The sequence below is a fragment of the Rhincodon typus genome, chromosome 30, assembly GCF_021869965.1.
Source record: "Rhincodon typus isolate 14 chromosome 30, sRhiTyp1.1, whole genome shotgun sequence".
NCBI lineage: Eukaryota > Metazoa > Chordata > Chondrichthyes > Orectolobiformes > Rhincodontidae > Rhincodon > Rhincodon typus.
This window is the reverse complement of record NC_063361.1, coordinates 11,501,544-11,522,442: the sequence shown is the minus strand read 5'-3', so window position 1 is coordinate 11,522,442 and position 20,899 is coordinate 11,501,544. Positions and strand designations below refer to the sequence as shown.

At 41.4% G+C, this 20,899-nt stretch overlaps 1 long non-coding RNA gene across 1 annotated transcript in view; it reads right to left on the bottom strand.

Annotated features, from left to right (window-relative positions):
• Positions 1 to 8,133: 8,133 nt before the first annotated feature.
• Positions 8,134 to 20,899, bottom strand: part of LOC125486605 — a 19,896-nt gene continuing 7,130 nt past the window's right edge. The window contains exons 3-4 of the long non-coding RNA XR_007265242.1: positions 17,555 to 18,374; positions 8,134 to 8,742 (exon numbers count right to left, since the gene is read on the bottom strand). This is a non-coding gene — a long non-coding RNA (uncharacterized LOC125486605). The remainder of the gene's footprint in view (positions 8,743 to 17,554; positions 18,375 to 20,899) is intronic.

The window sequence follows — 20,899 nt, the reverse complement described above, 5'->3', positions numbered from 1 at the left end:
TTCGTGCTCCTCTGATGCTGCTTGGCCTGCTGTGTTCATCCAGCTCTACACCTTGTTATCTCAGATTCTCCAGCATCGGCAGTTCCTACTATCTCTCCACCACACCTGTAAGTATAAGTTACCTTTGTGATTCATTTTCACATATGTACACTGTTTCAATAAATGTTAATGGTTCACGCTATGCCAAGTGATTTGATTAAGTCATGATGAATTGTGCAAAGAACAATGGTTGATTTAAGAAGTTGTGAAGCTGAATTGATTTGTTGAACACGCAAACATGTGAACAAGGAGAAGGAGTAGACCATACAACTTCTTGAGCTAGTTCCACCCTTCAGTCAAATCAAATTGTAACCTCAAATCCACATTTCGGCCTACTCCTGTTAACCGTTCGCCCCCTTTGCTTACTAAGAATCTATGTACCTCTGCTTTAAAAAGATTCAAAAAGTATTTCCACCACCCTTTCAGGGAGAGAGTTCCCAAAGACAAATAAGCTCTGAGAGAAAAGAAAATCACTTTATCTCTGTTTTAAAAGGGTGATTCTCCCACAAGATTAAACATCATCTTGCTGTCAAGACCTTATGGTATTTTATATGTTTCAACTAAGTTGTTTCGTACTCTTCTAAACTCTAGCCAATAAAAGCTGAGCCTGTCCAACCTTCCTTCATAAGACAACTTGCCCATTCCAGGTACTGGTCTGGTAAACTTTCTCTGAATTTCTTCCAACACACTTCCATCCTTGCTTAAATAAGGTGATCAATATTGTACACTTTATTCCAGATATGGCTGCACCAGTGCTCTGTATAGCTGAAGTGTAACCTCGCTACCTCTGTACTGTTTTAAAACAGCTGTCATCTTAGCTTCCTTTAACAACACCATCTAACGTATAGGCTGATTTATAATTTGCGTTGAAATAAGTGTACTATATCGGGTGTCACAAGAGATGAAACCAGTGAATCAGTTAGCAGTATTCTCTTTCGTTTCACATTAAAGGGTTCTAGTTTAAAAATCTGACCTTTGAGTTCTCCGTAATGATAAAAAGAACAATGAAAGGTAACATTGCAAAATTCTAATTGAGAGGGTTCAAGTATCACACTGTAACAGGAAAGCTTAAATGGTTCACAACTGTAATGTGAACCCTGAGATCCAGTTACAGGCTTGCTGTCATTCCTTGTATCTGCTGTTATTTATAATGAACACACTGTTTCAATCTTTGAGCAATTTAATCTGATATGGCCTATTTATGCCAGCAGCAACCAGTACAGGGGATGTTGATGAACAGTCTGCTCAATGAGAATGCTCACATTAGATATTCAATGACTATGACATCCTTCTTGCAGATTTATGCAGAAAAAGCCACCAAGTTGATTCTAGAACTGAAACAGACTCTCCCAGCTAGTTTTAGCTCCTAATTTCCCCTTTCTTTTGATGGAATCCACTAATTGGAATATGGTTCTACACACACTAACAGTTCTTACGGTCTCTTCACCCAAATAGTTCTTCCCACAGGCTATTTACTTAAGCGGAGCATTAACCAACCTAATCCCAGCCCCACTCAACATACAAAATATAGACAGTTCTATTTGGATTCACTGATTATTTGACAGAGAATTCTCCCGCCAAGGTGAGGGATGCCTCAAACCAACTCCAATCAATTCGCTCAGCACAGACTGCAAATGAGACTCAATCTCTTCAGATCAGCATTGCTGACAGTTGTACCTTTAGCTTTATATCCCCTGTGGATGCCAAATCATCACCTCACCACAACCTGCACTCTCCCATCTGCAGGACTCTTGGTCTTTAAGATACTTTGACGATCTAATGCTACCTACACTCATGACAACACTGAATGAAGATCCACTTTCTTTGGCACTGTCTCAATTGGTAAAAGAGGTAAGTTTTGTTAGCTTTTTGATCCAGTTTCCAGTGGACAGGAGTCCACCTTTTAGACCAGTCTGTTATGGTAATTGATCAATAACAAGAAAAGAATTAAATAATCTATTTGGAAAGTTATTCATCTAGCATTAGTGCCATTCATCTTGTTAAGATTCAAGATTGGAGGAGTTTCAAAACAAACAATTTGTTGTGAATGACAAGTGGTCAAAGGCTACATTTATAACTCAGTATAAAGAACCAATTGGTGGAGCATTGAAACTGTTGGCAGCTTCTATTATTTGGAGTTAGCGAGCTGTCAGTGGCATCAGTAATCAGTGCACAAATTCTGCGGATTTAAAATGGTTCACTCCACTTACTAACTGGGTCTTAACAAGTCGCATGGTTTTATCTGCTCTACCAACATGCCACTAGAATGACTTGTGTATAGCTCCTTTTGTGATCTCAGGATTTTCCAAAGTAAATGAAGTGTTTGTTGAAGTGTAGTATTTGTTGTAGGAAATGGTTGCCAATTTGCATACAGCAAGCCAGCCCACAAGCAACAATAAGGTAATTCCAGACAATTTGATACATGATATTACCTGGGGGATAAATAATACTTGGGAATGGATAAGCCAGAAATAGAAACCAAATGATCTTCCCTTTCCAATAAAGGGCTACAGCAATTCAATTGTATTATTTCAATGGGGCATCTTTTTATGATGAAAGGGAAGGGATACGTAGTAATGAGTCTAGGAGAAGCGATGTTACTTGCATCAGGATGGGCTTTTGATTGTGGACATGTGTTCAGGTTAACAATTGATCAGTTTGACTGATTGGGTTCCAAAGTGAAAGCTCCTCTATGCCTCCATGCTCTACAGTTCCATTAACAAGTCATCAAGGAGGGGTACATGGAGTTTAATTTAGATAAATGTGAGGCATTGCATTTTGGTAAGGCAAACAACCAGGGCAGGAATTATACAATTAATGGTGGGGCCCTGGGGAGTGTTGCCAAATAACAAGGCCTATGGGTGCAGGTGCATAGTACCTTGAAAGTGGAAAGGGTGGTAAAGAAGGCATTTGATTTGCTTGCCTTCATTGGTCAGTGCATTGAGTATAGGAGTTGGCATGTGAAGTTGTGGCTGTGCGGGACATTGGTGAGTCTACTTTCGGAATACTGTGTACAATTCTAGTTGCCCTTCTATAGGAAGGATGTTGTTAAACTTGAGAGGGTGTAGAGTAGATTTACAAGGATGTTGCCAGGACTGGAGGGTTTGAGTTATAGGGAGAAGCTGAATAAGCTGGGGCTTTTTTTCCCTGGAGCATTGGAGGCTGAGGGGTGGCCTTATAGAGGTTTATAAAATCATAAGGTGCATAGGTAGGGTGGATAGCCCATTTCTTTTCCCCAGGGTAGGGGAGTCTAAAACTAGAGAGCATTGGTTTACGGTGAGACAAGAAAGATTTAAAAAGCACCTGAGGGGCAACTATTTCACCCAGAGGGTGGTGCATGCATGGAACAAGCTGCTAGAAGAATTGGTAGAGGCTGGATCAATTGCAACATTTAAAAGGCACCTTGATGGGTATATAAATAGAGAGGATTTAGAGGGATATGGGCCAAATGCTGGGTCTAGATCAGATTGGGAGGTCTCATCAATGCAGATGATTTGGACTGAAGGGTCTGTTTCTGTGCTATATGACTCTATGACTCTATAACAATGGGACAATATTTTCTCCACGCCCTCCAGTTAATTACATCTTCAATTTATTCATTAAGACTTTTGATTTGTGTTTTCTTTCCAACTCAAACCAAATTTACCCCACCACACAACAAGCTGACAGTGAGGAACTTTATCCTAAAAGGACCTTAGATTTTCTATTCATCATTTGGAACGAATCATGGCGAATGCACCCTTCATTTTTCTAGTAATGAAGACAGTAGATTTTGAGGTTGAATTGGATGAAGCTCCTAAAATGTGTGCATGCATCACACAATGCAGTTAAATCATTCATTATAATGCAGACAATGCATTAAACGTGTGCTACCTGCTCTCTAATTGGTTGCCATTGCTACATCCAGTCCTTATTGGCTGCATGATTCAGCAAGGACATTAGTGTTGTAAAGTGGTTCATACTACTTAAAAGTAACCTGTGCCTTTTAACGTAGAGGTGTATTGAAGCTGCAAGGGGTGATGGGTGTCCTTTGAAAGATGACTACTTGAGGAATTGCTGAACATGCAAGGGAAGAAGCACTAACGTTTTCTAAAAATGAACTCGCGGTCACAGTGGAAGTGGTGGAAAGAAAATGAGATGCACATTAATATGCATTATCAGCCATTGCTTTACGTGTTGCTGATAGCTATTTGATGTGAACTGTGCAGTATAATGGAATCTTTGCACTTCTCATTGGGAGCATACTCATATGTTTGGGACCATATTCACAAGTTTTATTTGCATCTGTGATGTCTCAAAGCTGGTGTAAAGTGTTGGAAAGTATACCTCGAGTCCATGTATAGTTCTGAACATGTACAGAAGGAACTATGTTAAAGTGTGGATAGCACAGTGGCTCAGTGGTTAGTGCTGCTGCCTCACAGTGCTAGGGACCTGGGTTTGAATCCACCCTCAGGTAACTGTCTGTGTGGAGTTTGCACATTCTTCCTCTGTCTGTGTTGGTTTCCTCCATGTGTTCTGGTTTCCTCCCACAGTCCAAAGATGTGCAGATTAGGTCAATTGTCTATGCTAAATTGCCTATAGCATTCAGGGATGCACAGACTAGCGAGATTACTATGTAGGGTTACTGGGATAGGGTAGGGGGCTGGATGTTCCTTGGAGAGTTGGTGTGGACTCAATGAACTGAATAGCCTGCTTCCACATTGTGGGGCTTCTATGATGTTCATCCTGACTCTGTAGGCCTCCGCATAAGGTGTCTGACCTTACCATCCTCTGCTTCAAGAGTTTTTTTAGTTGTATTTGATAAATTCTGTTGCTATTCACTCACAATGGTATAGATTTAATCTTACCACAGTTGGGGGCCACAATATTCAACTTAGCTCCAAATTCCTTGATCTACTGTGAAAAAAATTGAAGCTATTAATCCCAAATTCTATGTTCGTCTTAACTAATCGGAGCTCCTCTTGTGGGAATTGGAAATTTCTATACTCGGAAACCAGAGTGTGGGTGTGCATTTTTTAATGAGAAAATTGTCATTTTCCATCGACGTTAAGATGAGGAGATGTTGAGAATCAGTACTTTCAAAGTTTTATTTTCACAGCAGCAATAAAAATCACCAGAACTCAGGAACCAGTCCTGGTCCAGCCCACCATCTCCAACTTTGGATGTGAAACAAAATCTATCTAAAATATTCCGAGTATTTTAGGTTTGTTCACAAATTAGATACTATTTATGGAAGAGCCAGCGATTTATTAAGTGCCTGTATTAATTATACACTTTCTCTGCTGCATAATACAAAACATTGATATATTATGTGCATACTTATTCATTAATGGATATTTCTGACAGATAAAATGTTGTGACAGGAAGGTTATATACTTAGAATGAATATAATTGAAGAGGGTTTTTTTTTCTTGGAGAATCTATGCATTTGATGTATTTTTTATTGCCTGAAGTGAAAATGTCATAACTGATGAATGTATGTTGCTTGTTTGCAGCCCTGAGCTGTAAGACTGTGCAGTTAGGAAGAAAGTCTTATATTAGTGGAGCTGAGCCCTTGGGCCTCATTATTATTCACAAAATTAATCCCAATGTTATTAATTCTGCGTAACAAGCAAACAAGCACTGAATTTAAATCACCTCTGATATCAGGCATGTTGTCAGAAAAATAACAGGAAATCAAGTAGAGATGAATTAACCCTCTAAGGACAGAGTGCAGCTCTGTTTTCTTCGCTACAAATATAACGAGGTTACATTTTTTATGCACCAGATTCATTCTCGCTTTGAAGCCCTGAGTGTTTTAGCATTTCCTGCATAACTTACGTACCTTATTATGCTGGGTAAGATGATTAGCAGGATTTTTACAGATTCCATATGTACCAACTCCCACACCGCCTTTATGACCCTGTTAGTAAATGCACCATCTAATGCGAAACGGAGTCATATCGACCCAGAAGGCCTGAGCTTTGATTGGCACTCCGGTTTGAGTTAGCTGATCTCTGTCAGGCTGGAGGTAGACAAAACATACCTGGGCTCAGTAGAAAAGAATATTCTTTAGGCTATCTATCCTCCTAATTGGGACCTAGTGACAAGTGTATACAAGTGAATTTTAGATTTTGTTTTTATTTACTCTTGGGGTGTGGGCGTCGCTGGCTGGCCAGCATTTATTGCCTGTCCCTAGTTGCCCTGGAGAAGGTGGTGGTGAGCTGCCTTCTTGAACTGCTGCAGTCCACAGTGCCATTAGGGGGGAGACTTGGTAGTGATTGATACAATGGAGCGGCTTGCTCGGCCATTTCAGAGTGCAGTTGAGAGTCAACCATATTGCTATGGCACTGGAGTCACATGTAGGCCAGACCAGATGAAGATGGCAGATTTCCTTCCCTGAAGGACAGTGATGAACCAGATGAGTTTTTCCTTTCAATTGACAATGGTTTCTTCATCAAAAGTAGATTCTTACTTCTAAATATTTTTTATATCATGTAGGATTTGAACCCAGGCCACCAAAACATTAGCTCAGCTTCTGGATTTACAGTCAAGTGATAATACCATTAGGCCACTACAACTTTAGATAAAGATAGAAATGAGCTATTTGGGGATATTTCTTCCAATCAGACTCCTGATTTCCTTCTACAGCTTTAAATGTGAAGTACACATATTTAGCTGAAGTGACAGAAAGTGAAGAAGCTATGATGGCGGTTAAAAATGGACTTGGCCAGAAACATAAGATGGGGCATTGTAAATCAGAGCCTGTTTTGTACCCAGACATGCATATCCCACTCCACTCGAGTTTTGTTTCTGTAGCATCGCAGTGTTTCAGTTCTTTGTCTGACTGAACTTGCTTCGAATGAAGTGGCCATTGGGAATGCAGGGTTCTCTGACTTTATTCCTGCTTTCTGCAGTCAGGAACGGAATTGAAGATAACGGCAATTGAATAGTGAAACTCTTAAAGTTGTATTTCCTTCTGAACCTCTGGCTTCTGCTGAAGTCAAATGTTTCCAATCTGGAGACACAGAATAGTAATGAGTGGTTGGTGAATTTGTGCAAAGAAAGAAATGGTGGATCCACAGATAGCTGGCAATTGTTTTATGGGGGGAGAGAGACCAGATACATTCTGAATGGTCCCAACTTGGGCAGGGAGGATCTGAGATTCAGATTTAAATATAGAGGAAAAAATTGAAGCTCAGCTTCAAAAGGGAGAGGCTGTTGGATTTTTTTTTTAATAATTGTAACAAATGGATTTCTTTCAGAAGATAACACATCAGTTTATAGTCATAAAATCCCTATGGTGAGGAAGCAGGCCATTGAGTCCACACTGACCCTCCAAAGAGCATCCCACCCAGACCTACACTGTCCTTGTAATCCTGCATTTCCTATGGCTAATCCACCTTGCCTCTGCATCCTGGACACTATGGGCAATTTAGCATGGCCAATTTACCTAACGTGTACATCTTTGGACTGTGGGAGGAAACTGGCACACACAGAGGAAACACACATAGACACGGGGAGAATGTGCAAACTTCACACAGACGGTTGCCCAAAGGTGAAATCAAACCCAAGTCCCTGGCACTGAGGCAGCAGTGCTAACCACTGAGTCCCACTGCAGCCAATGAATAATTTGAAACCTAGACTGTGGCAAGTGTAGCATGTTTGTAAGGAACACGTTTCTCTGGAAATTCCCATCTGCGGTTTTCCTCCAGTCGTGTCTGGGTCTGCTGCAGACGAATTGATATCTAGTTAATCAAGAACTCAACCTATGGTTAAATTCTGTGACCGCCAGGATAGCATGCAGAACGTGTGGACGTTTTCCTCATTGAGCAATTGCTATGTTCCTTAATGTCACAGAAATTGAGAGGGGTGGGTGATACAGCAGAAAATTAAATCAGGTGTAAGAAACATTTATGAAATCCAAACATAGTAAGAAAACTAACATTCATACTTATTACAATATAGACAGATACATAATATATCGTACAATTACAGATGATGTTCTGTAATGAAGCTCAAAGTGACTCGACACGAATGCATTTCTCCCCCGTGGAGCTGAATGGTAGAAGAATTACAAAGATGATACTCCAGTGAGAAGCATACTTAGTGGCAGGAAATTATGATTACATTATGATTAGTAAAAGCTGGCGTGACCCAGAAGACAATAGGGAATTCAATGTTGGACGCCACAGAATTTTCAGGAAGGATGGGAATGGAAGGATAAGGAGAAAGATGTTCAGGATCATTTGGAGATGAAGGAAGCTGAATTGATGTCCTCAGGAAAGCCTTAAAATGAAATAATCTGGCTTGAATTAAGAAGCTTGCATAGGATAAAATGAGCGATAGGAATCTGTTACAGACCTCCAGGGAAGAATAAAGATGAAGATAACATTTCCTATGATGAAATAAGAAGAATATGTAATGACAATAATATGATTACCACGGGTGATTTCAACCCATGCAACATGAGTTGCGATTGTCCAAAGATAATCAGAGATCAGAAGTCATCACTTGTTCTTTGACCCTGTTCATTAGGAACTCAACTAGAGTGAACTTGCATCTTGAACCAGTTCTTGTTGCCATCAAAACAGCATTGATATATAGAAGCCGAATATTTGGAAATCCATGAGCATAACGTTGCGATAAGGTGGAAATCAGTCAGGATCTCGACAAACTGCTTCGAAGAAACTCAAAATAGATGGCCACTAACTGCTGCCTCAGCTGAGGGGAAAAAAGATGAAATGCATTTGAAATTAAATTTTGAACATGTAGGGTTAATATATAACATAAATAAATGCAAGCCAAACAAGCAATCCCTAATGAGGGAGTTTTAAAAATTGAATTCATAATCTCTACAGGGAAAAAAGCACAGAGAAATTTGGGAGGAGTACAGGGATTTACAAAAAGACCTTAAAAGAGATATTAGAGGTGCAAAAAGAGCCTTAGAGATTAGCTCAAGAAACCAGGAATAATAAAACATCTTCTACTATCATCAGTTTGTTAGCCAAGAAATTAGGACACTAAGTGAAACAGAGGTTCAAGAGAGCAGAAAATAGTCAAAATACAAAACAATTATTTGTTCGAAGGTGTTCACTGAAAAGGTTGGTCCTAATTAGTTGTCCAAATGTTGTGGTATATCAAATATTTTGAAAGCAGTCTGGCAGAGTCACTTCTTGTGCTCATTGTCCAAAAGTAGCACTGTCAGCTTGGCCAAGATCTCCAACACAGGTAAGGCCAGGAGACAGGGCCCAAATCCAACCCGGCTATAAAGGGGGTCAACCCATGCTATTGGCACCAATCTGATCCACACCAGCCAATTAAGCCACCGGCTCACTGCTCCACCAAGAAGTCTGGGTTGATACGGCAACATACCCTTTTATATGTACATTTCAGTCTTGAACCAGTTCCCGCAATCAAAACAGTACTGACAATTTTGAAGCAGATTGTTTGGCAATCCGTGAGTAATGTTGTGTTAACGTGGAAATCGGTAATGTGTCCGGAGCTCTGCATACAATTTTGGTCCCCTTATTTGAGGAAGGTAGTAATTGCATTGGAGGCAGCTTTGCCAGATTAATTCGAGAGATGGCAGGCTTTTCTTATGAAGAGAGATTAAACAGTTTAGACCTGTGTTTGCTAGAGTTTAAAAGGAAAAGAGGAGATCTAATTGAGGCATATAAGATGCTAAAGGGAATTGACAAAGTAAATGTAGAACTGATGTTTCCTTTCATGGAGCAATCTAGGACAAGAGGTCATAGTTTTAGGATAATGGGTGCAAGATTTAAAACAGCTGAATTTCTTCTCTCAAAGGGTCATGAATCTGTTGAATTCATTCCCTCAGAATGTGGTGGTCACCAAGACACTAAATACATTTTTAAGGAGGAGGTAGACAGATTTATGATTAGTAATGAGTTAAAGTGTCATGAGGAACAGGCAGGAAAGTGAAGTTGAGGCCAAGCTGGGATCAGCCATGATCTTTTCAAATGGCATAGCAGGCTTGAGGGGCTGAATGGCTTAATCCTGCTCCTGGTTCTTATGTTCTTCTGCTCCTACATTGACAGTCACTGAGATCAATGGAAAACAGGAGAGCAGACTCAGAGTTAGTGATAAGAGAGGTGGACTCAGTCAGTTAGCAAAGGGGAAAGGGAAGGGAGGCCCTGAACCATGAAACCTAATGTTTCAGGAAATAGAACTTGCATATTCTAGGGGGAGGACCTAATGGGCCTCTTTGATTGCCTATGGCAGCAATGGGCTTGGCTGAACTTACAGGAGCTGATTACGAGCACCCTCTCCCCTCCAATGCCAACCCACAAGCAGTGGGACTGCAGGGTGTTAAGTTTGAAGTTAGTCGACAGCAGATGGTTTCTAATCATCTTAGCAATCCCTGTCATTGGGTAAAGGGCTCTGTAGTAGTCAGAGTGTAACGACCACCTCATGTTAAAAGGACACTCACACAGGCATCTTCTACTCCCTCAAAATGAACTTTGGAATTAATAACATTGGAACCCTCATGGACAACCCAAGTATTTGACCTTGCATTGCCATCCTAGCTCAGGAACTCTGGCATTATGACATTAACATCGCTGTCCTGAGTGAGATATGGTGGGCAGGGGAAATTTAGCCGACAGAACAAGGTGCCTTCTTTTGAAAGGGTGAATCTCAGGAAGAACACTGACCTCATTGGGTTGACCATCTTGCTGAGCTTCCCGTTTGGATAAACAAATGCCTGTCCACCCCTCAGCTCACACTAACACAGAAGCAGTGCTCCACTGTAATCAGTACATACACCTCAACACCGAAAACAATGGATGAAGCCATTTTTCTGAAGAAGGGTCTAGGCCTGAAACGTCAGCCTTCCTGCTCCTCTGATGCTACTTGGCCTGCTGTGTTCATCCAGCTCTACACCTTGTTATCTCGATGAAGCCAATGAGGAATGTTACGCCCAGCTTTCATCAATCATTGCCCTATATCCCAAAGGGAGGCAAGCTGATTCTCCTTGGTGATTTCAACCTCAGAGATGGGGAAGATACAAGTCTCTGGAAAGATGTGATTGGCAAGTAAGGTGAAGAGAAGGCAAACAGCAATGGAGTCTTCTTCTTGATCAAAATCTTAAAGAATGGCCTGGTCATAATGAGCACCCTATTTCATCAGAGAGACAAATACAAGATGTCTTGGCAAAACTACCCCCCTGCTGACATTGGCACCTATTGGGCTACATCATCATTCACATGAGGAAAAGCAAGGCTGTTCATATCGCCGGTGTCATGACAGGAGCTGACAAATGCTGGGCTGGCCTGAATCTAATCCAATGTACTATCTCCATCAGCCTGACCAAAAACAGCAGAAATGCTGCCATGAAAAATTCAATACCAATGGACTCAAAAACTCTACAAAGGCTAACTCAGTCACTGTCTCACAGCAAACCTGGAGATGCTCAACAAACAGGAATGACAGAATGTCCACAGTGCGTGGTCTGTCCTTAAATTCATTACAAACAGCACTTGTGAGTGGACTCCAGGTTCCTCTACCAGGAAGGATCAAGACTGGTTTCAAAGTCTCCCCATCCCCTGCTTCATCCCATGACCAACCCTCCCTCTCATCCCCACCTCCTTGACCTGATACAACCTGTCCATCTTCTCTCCCACCTATCCACTCCTCCACCTCACTGACCAATCCCCACCACTGCCTACCTGCGCTCACCTATCACCATCCCACCTACCTTCCCCAGCCCCACCCCTCCTCTCTCTATTTATTTCTGAGCTCCCTTCCCCCTCCACCATTTCTGAAGAAGGGACCCTTTTCTGCTCCTCTCATGCTGCCTGGCTTGCTGTGTTCCTCCAGCTCCACAATGTGTTATCTCTGGTTTGATACCAATGATGAGGAAATGCAGGAACGACTAAAACACAACCACAAAATGTTCCTGAAATGGAATTCCACCATTGCACAAAGGAAAGAAAACAAGTCTACAGACAAATGAAAGTTGAAGTCCAATAACATATTCATAACCTAAAAAATAACTGGTGGGGAGGCGTAGTGATAATAGTCAATCCCATGCTCGTGTTCTAGAGATAAAAACAGAAATTGCTGGAGACCCTTAGCAGGTCTGATAGCATCTGTGGAGAGAGAAACAGAGTTAACAGAGTCCAGCGACTCTTCATCAGAAGTCACTTGTATTTTGATGCTTTGAGACATGGGTTCAAATCCCTCCATGGTAGATGGTGAAATTTGAATGCAAGAAAGGAAAAGGATCTGAAATAAAAGACCTGTTTTATGGTGACCATGTAACTGATATTAATTATTGTTAAAACAAAACATCTGGTTCACTGAAATTTTGATTCTTAACTGCCCTCTAGTCAATTAGGGATGGACTATAAATGTTGGCCTAGCCATTAATATACATATCCCATGACTGATTTTAAAAAGTGTAGGAAATCTAGCAACTCCTGATGCCACAACATGCACCGTGTTTTCAGCACAGTCACAACCTACAGCCCGAGGGCATACCCAACTGAGCCATGATTGGAGTGGCACTCATTAAGAACAGAAAGGCAGGTGTTCTCATTAGAAGGAGCACTTCAAGGATCTCTTCAACTGAGACGTTGTCCTTCCAAAGCATGCTAGCTACCACGACCCCAGTCCAACCAAAGCTTGACAGGTCACAGGACTGCAAGAACCAACAAGGCAGCTGATGTAAATGAAATTCTCACTGAAATATAGTTGAGAAACACTCTTGGCACAGAGACGCAACCTCATCTCTCTCATCTGGAAGGAGGAAAGAATGCAAATGAATTTCTGACAATCTGTAATTGTGACCACTTTCAAAAAAGGAGATATGCGCAATTGCAATGGGGGCCCCCTGCTATATGTCATGGGGAAGGTCATTGCAAAATTCCTCCCCAGTTACCTCCTCACAGATGCTGAAAAGCCCTACCAAAGTGACAATACAGATTCCATGTATCAGATGGGACATGATCTTCACAGTGAGACAAGCTGAAGAAAAGTACAGAGAGGAGCAGCAACTTTTAAACAAGGTCTTCTTGAACCTCACAAAAGCCTTTGGTTCTGTCAGCAGTGAAGGATTAAGAAATGCCATTCTCAAAAATGACTGCTCAAAGAAATTTTTGACCATTCTCTGTCTGTTGTATGGCAACATGTAAGTCAAGATCCTCACCAACAGAGCCATCACAGACTCAATGCGTGTGAAAACTGAAGTCAAGAAAGGCTGTGTCTCCTCCATCTCCCTCACCGCTACACTCCACTCAACATCCTGCTGGTGTGGAGCTTCTCTAAAGAGTGAGCTGTAAACTGTTTAACCTGTGTGCCTCCAGTCCAGAACCATGACCACCTTAATCTCTGTTGTCAAGCTGCAGAATGCAAATGATGCTTGCATGTGCATTCACTCAGAGGGAGAGTTCCAAACTACCAATGTATTTATGTAGGCGCATGAGAAAGAATTAGTCAAAACATCCAGAAGACAAAGGTCCACTTCCAATCTGCTCCATTGTGCAACACTGTCCTCCAACAATCAAGATCCACAGCAAACTACTGGACAATGTGGATCAGTTCTCACACCTTGCCTTTCAGTTGGGCAGACATCAATGATGATATTCAACATTGCCTCCAATATGTCAGCACAGCCTTTAGCCGTCTGAGGAACAAGAGTATTTGATGACAAAGACCTCAAATCCTACACCAAGTTTGGTACATAATGCGGCAATGTTAATTGCCCTTCTCTATGCATCGGAGACATAGACAATGTACAGCAGTCATCTGAAATCTTGAAAAAAAATGACCTATAGTGCTTCTGCAAAATCTTGCAAATCCAATGTGTGGATAGGTGACCTAATTTCAGTTTCCTCTCTCAGACCCACGTCCCCAGCATAAGAGCATCGGTTACTGAGCTGGATGAGTTGCATTATCTGCATGTCTTACGCAAGCTGTCTAAAACAAATTCTCTACTCCAACCTCTGACACAGCACACAGTTACCAGGAGGGGAGCGAAAACACTTTAAAGAAGCCCTCAATGTCAATTCATGAGAATTTCTGGCCCATGAGCACACAAACATGAGAAGCATCCATAAAGGTGCCAGCCATCTCGAGCGTTTCTGACAGGATCGGCTGGAGGCCAAGCAAAAGAGCAGCACAATGGAAGAGTTTGTAAAACCCTGAGCTTCCCACTCACCCACATTTTCAAGCAACACCAGTCCCAACAGCAGCAGGGTGTATGCATCCAGCATTGGACTGTTAAACACCTCAGAAGCCATAATGTCAGAGTAGAAGAAAATCCTGAGAGACTGCCTATCAGGAAGAAGTCATCTGGGCCTATGGACAGTGATGTTAGAGACTCCAATTTCTTTCAGTCAGTCTAGAAATCTCGCCCATTCTTGCTGGCTGGCATTGACTTACTTTGGAAAGATTTACAAGTTGATGCTCTGCCTTGTTGGCCATGTTATGAATTCCCAATACTTGGCCATCAACTCCTGGAAGAAAAACAGAAAGTGCTGGACAAACTCAGCAGGTCTGACAGCATCTGTGGGAAGAGAAACAAAGTTAATTGTTTTGAATCTGAAATGACTGGAATAGGACATGAGACTTTTGGCATAAAATGTTATCTAATTTCTTACTGGAGATAAGATCTCTCGTTACGGAAACACAATACTAGCTAAACGAACTGAACATAAAGCTATAGTTGGACCTAACGGGATTTATACATGTACAAGAACAGGGGGGCCTTCATAACCCCGTGTCTGCATGGGTTTCCTCTGGGTGCTCCAGTTTCGTCCCATAGTCCAATGATGTGCAGGTTCGGTGGATAGGCCATGGTAAATGCAGGGTTATGGGGGATAGGGTGAGGAAATGGATCAGGATGGAAGTTCTTCTGAGGGTCGGTGCAGACTTGATGGGCCAAATCGTCTCTATCTGTGCCGTAGGGAATCTATGATTCATGGGAACCTCACCTGGTGCAGGAATTGTACCTGGCCTGTTGGCGTCACTCTGCATCACAAACCACCACTTCCAGCCAACTAAACTAACTCAATGTTCTGAAATAAAAACAAACAGAAAGTATAAGAAATATTCAACAAATCAGACAGCTGTCAGGGTGGAGGAAGTTCAGTGACTGTGGTCCTGGTCCCTTGGCAACCCAATCGTGGCCACTTCCAGGAGACTGGAAAGTGATTGGTGTCCCTAAAGTCCTTCAGACAAGTAACCAGGAGGGGTAGGTGGGGGAGTATAGAGTAGGGGTGTTTGGGCTCGCTTTGAAGGAAGGGGGTGTTGATTCAGAGGCCATTGAGGAAGGAGGGTGGAGTCTTTATCTTTTGCTAGGAGGACCTTATCACAGAATCCCTGCAGTGGGGAAACAGGCCCTTCAGCCCAACAAGTCCACACTGACCCTCAGAGCATCCCACCCAGACCCATCCCCCTATAACCCACCTCATCTACACATCCCTGGACACTGTGGGCATGGCCAATCCACCTAGCCTGCACATCTTTGGACTGTGGGAGGAAACCAGAGAGCCCAGAAGAAGCCCATTCCACACAGACAGTTACCCGAGGGTGGAACCGAACCTGGGGTCCTGGCGCTGTGAGGTAGCAGTGCTAACACTGGGCCACCATACCGCCTCATGTTCAGCAATGTAATACAAGTCACTGAAGTGATGTTAAAACTTGCATCTCACAAGTCAGACCGTGTTAGGGATTCTAAGTACAACTGTTGCTGCCACACCAATAAAAGAGATAGCAACCATAAAGAGGCTGCAGAGAAGAGCCTGAATAGTTCCGTCCATAAGGGAGATAATCTACGAGTAAAACACTACATGCAGGATCTCTGAGACCTGGTGAAAATGCAACTAAGTGGAGATAGAAAGTGTGATAAGGTATAGAAAATATTATATGGCTAAGGCAAGATAAATTCTGAATAAAATAAAACAGGATACTAGGAAAGGAAGTCATCAAAATAAACAAGGGAAGATAAATACACGTCTGATAATAATTAGGCTGAAAGAGGTTGTTTTGTTTATTTTAGAGTAGTAGAGACTTAGCGGTGGCATTGTAAAAGTCCACAACAGAATTGAAAAGCTAGATAGCATTTCTTTTGATAGATTATCCTGTTTAACAGATTAAGAAAGACTAGGAGAAATTTGTTTAATCTAATTAAACGTAGGAATAGACTCAATATCAGGCACTACTTTGTGTCCTACATAGTGGGGAGCCTCAGGTATAATGAGCTGAGCTGTGTAGAGTGTTGTATGTTGCGAATGACCAGTCACTTAGCAGCTAATGGATGGGGGAATGTGCTGCCACCAATCCTCCTTTCTGCTCTGTTAAAAAGAATCATAGAGTCATACAGCACGGAAACAGACCCTTTGGTCCAGCCAGTCTATGCTGAACATAATCCCAAACTAAACTAATCCCACTTGACTACTCCTGGCCCATATCCCTCCAAACATTTCCTATTCATGTACTTATCTAAGTGTCTTTTAGATGTTGTAATGGTGCCTGCATCGACCACTTCCTCAGGAGGTTCATTCCACATGAATGAGGTTCATCCCCTGTTTTAAAAAAATTGCCACTCATGTCTTTTTCAAATATCTCTCCTCTCACCATAAAAATGTGCCTCCTAGTCTTGAAAACCCCATCCTAAGGACCTCTATAAGGTCACCTCTCAAGCTCCTACGCTCTTGTGAAAATAGACCCAGCCTGTTCAGCCTTTCCTTATAACTCAAACATTCCACATTTGGCAACATCCTTGTAAATCTCTTCTGAACCGTCTCCAGTTAACAGCCCCTCAAATGGCTTGGCAAAAAAGATCACAGTGTTAACAGAGGCTTGCAAATTGACAATGGAAACATACCCATGGATTATAAAACGCCTGTCCTGTGTTGGTCATCTCCATCTCAGACCTTCCCACAGATGTAAGCACAAAGAGGGGCAGGCAGTCAGGTTCAGTGGCCTCTTCCACAACCCACATCTGTTAGTGTAATCCTCCATTCTGCATTTTTAATTTGATGCTTTATAATCAATCCATTATAAACTTGCAATGACAAACTTTGGGTGCACAGGGCTTGAAACTGGAGTGTCTGGTTCAGAGGTAGGGATACCACCACTGCACCAAAGGAGCCCTCAGCCTTCTTTTCTACTCTTTTAAACATAAATTATCAAGAATATTTCAACAGCGCTTCATGGGGTAATGTAACAAAAATACAAATTAACGATTAGCGGAAACCATTTCCACTTCTCTGTACTGAGTCTAAGGGCCTATTTGGATAACAGCGGTGGAGGAAGAGCCAATAGTATTAATGAGAAGATGCACTTGTCTTAATGCAATGTAGTTAATTGCATGACAGCAATAAGTACAGATTACATTAGCTCATTAAATGTAATGACAAAGAGATTTAAGAGATAATGAAGACATATCCAGCTCCATCCAGATCTCAAGCTAGACTTCTGTCCTCCTCACCAACATGACTCATCTGCCATAATCAAATTGAAAGTGTTTAATGTAAGTGTCCAACATTAACACCATCAGAAACATTACCTGACAGACATTGCGCATATTGACTCTCATATAGCTTGAAAAAGAAGTTGAATTATGTAGCATGCTGGTTGATTATCTCAGTTGGTTGGACAGCTGTTTTAGAATGTAGGGTAACCCCACCAACATAGGTTCAATTCTTGCTCTGGCTGAGGTTGCCAGCACGACTCTGCTTCTCAAACTCTCCCCTTGCCTGAGGTGTGGTGACCTGTAAGTTAAACTACCTCCCTCTAATGGGAGAGTAGCCCCATGGTCAACTAGGGCTATGGTAACATGAACTTTTCACCAACTGTTGACTGGGCTGGAGACTGAATCATTCAGCAGACAGAATCACAGAATTGTTGCAGTGTAAAATAGAGGCCATGGGACTGTATTTGTATCTGCTGTTCATTATTCAGAGAAGGTGATGGTTGGCTTTGATCCATATGATGTGCCAGATTGGTTTTGATCATCTGAGAGACAAATTGTTGAACAATCATCATGCAGGAATCAGATGGTCTTTCCCTGCATGTCAGTTCCGAATGTATAGCTGACTGAAATTGTGATAGATGTCTATAATAATACCTGCTAGGTGAGAAATAGGTGACGGAGATGTATGGAGCTTTAAAACCACAGATGAAATGAGCTAAGGAGAGCTTGAATCAACAAATAGCCTTTTTCTCATTTAGTTCATTTTCTTTAGATTTTGTTAAATGCACCATTCGTAACCTTTACATCCTTTCTTTTGCCAAATTTTCTTTCTGTTTATTCTCTGCTGAATATGAAATTTCACAAGACCAATGCAGTATCCATCAGTCCTTTCCAGAGAAAATTGGATGACGACCTGAAAGAAAGGAATAATATAGTGTAGGCGATACAAACATATAAGTGGAATTAGATCAGTTAGCTCTTGTTTCTGTCTCATAACATTCTGGTATCTCAAGATGGGCTGATTGTAAATCACTTTGCAACATGTTGAATCTTCTTTCCATTTGACATCACTCGGTATGTCACTTGTTAATCACTTCAACACCACAACAGATGGGGGATTTATAATCTGTATCTTTCTTCCATCAATTTTTTTTTTCCCTAATTGTCTGATGTGAGAAATGTGGATGATCTGGGTGATTACAATACATTACATTACAATAGCTTTTATGCTTACAGTTTATGTACATTTTTTCAGATCCTTAAATTCAATTCAAATTTGCTAATAGCTAAAGAAAGGATGAAATGAAAGTAATGTTGATGGAATTATGTTAATGTATCACAGTAGCTCCAAAGCAAAATTTAGAATATTTTAGTGCTTTAAAGGATAACCTTATAAGTCAAAAGGTACTAGCCTTCAAAAAACTAACTGTACCTCTTTTTTTTAAGTCAGGTAGATGTGTGTTTGACTCTTAACTGTTCTCTGAAATGGCCTAACAAGCCTCCCAGCTGAAGGGCAATTATAGATGGGCAATAATTGTTGAACTTGCTGCCAGTCCCTGCATCCCATGTAAGAATAAAGGGCAGAAATCATGTTTGTCTACTCTCTTGATAGTCCCACTTTAACTGCATCCTCTACAGATTGAAAATGTTTCAAGTCGGGAATTTACTAAAAGAGATATTAAGTATGCATGTAAGGGTATGTCGGCAACATTACAAAAAAAGCTAAGCCAGTTTATTTACTAATGCTTTTTATCTCAGTATGCATTTGAAGGATGGGCATCTCTATGGTATAGTCACAGAATGACAGAATTGTAATGGTGCAGAAGGTGGCTATTTGGCCCATCCCACCTGCACTGGCTCCATTGCTTATTGCCAACATCCTGCCTTTTCCTCATACCCCTGCACACTATTTCTATCTGAATACTCATCTAATGTCCTCTCAAATACCTCAATTGAACCTGCCTCCACCATATTTCCAAGCTGTGGAGAAGAAAACTTGCTGGGCTAATGGCCAGTTTCAGTCTTGGAATATATCTTAAAGTGGGCTGATTGTGAATCACTTTACAACATGTCTCAACATGCTTAACAGGCACTTCCATACCCTATTTACTCACAGAGTCATACATCAGACAGCATGAAAACAGAGTCAACCAGTCCACGCCAACCAAAATCCCAAACTAAACGAGTCCCACCTGCCTGTGCTTGGCCCATATCCCTCCAAACATCCAAATGTCTTTTAAACACTGTAAATGTATCCACATCCACCACTTCCTCTGCAAGGTCATTCCATGCATGAGCCGACTCGCTGTGAGAAAAAGTTTTGTTTTCTAACTTCACCCTTGTTTTGTTTGCATATGACTTCAGAGAAAAAAGCAAACTTTTAAAGTACATTTATTTTATGGGGAGAGGAAGGGGAAGAGGGTAACAGGGGTGCTAGAGCACATTTTGGAAAGTCCACTCTTTGGTAATGTGTGCAAGAATGCCTAGAGTAAATGAAGCAGCCCCCATGTTGAACTGCTGGGAGCTAAAACATCAATCAGGATGAAACAAGTGGGGCATTTTCCATTGTTATTACACCACTTTTGATAGTGGACTCTCAGTGGTAGGGGGTTTCTTAGAATAAAGCATTCACCACCCACCATTGGATGTATTCCAGTCAGGACATGGATTCAGTAAGCTTTCACAAACAACAGACGAGTGTTTAATCAAACTGTTATAATTCAGTGCAAATACATTTCCCAGGCTAAGAATGCACTCTGCAATTCATTCAGGCATTTATATGGATGCCTCTTGCTGGCAGAATGTCAGCATTTAGATGGAGACAACAGATTGTTTCCACTACTGTATTTGTATCTGCAGTTCATTATTCATAGCAGTTGATGGTTTATTTTTGGATGGTTGGTTTTGACAGACCTCTCTTTTGAGGTTTTGGTGCCAAGAGTTTGTGTAATTACTTTTCTCTCAGTCCCTTCAATTCAGATTTCCATGATGAGAATCCTTTGGAAATGCCTTCAAATTCACTACATATTGGAAAATAAAGAAGAATAGGGAAGGATGCCATGCTGTTGGGTATTGGGGCTAAATAACATTATCTACCGTTGCTATAGAACCTGGCCAGAGAGGCACAGATAAATTTATTTCAAGCAACACTGAATTTGTAGGCTCCCATTTGATAGATGATTATACCATAGACTAACTGTCAGCCAAGCTTTGCCATAGAGGAAGTATAATCAACAACATTTACGGCCAGTACAATACTTGAGTCCAAAGTGTTACATTGGGACATCAAACGTTGACTAGTGGCCCTTGTGAGTGATAAAGAAAACACATTGTCCATAAATAAACAGCTGATTCAGGGAATCTCGCAGCCACAACATGATATTGAACCAGAGATAGTAGGAACTGCAGATGCTGGAGAATCCGAGACAACAAGGTGCA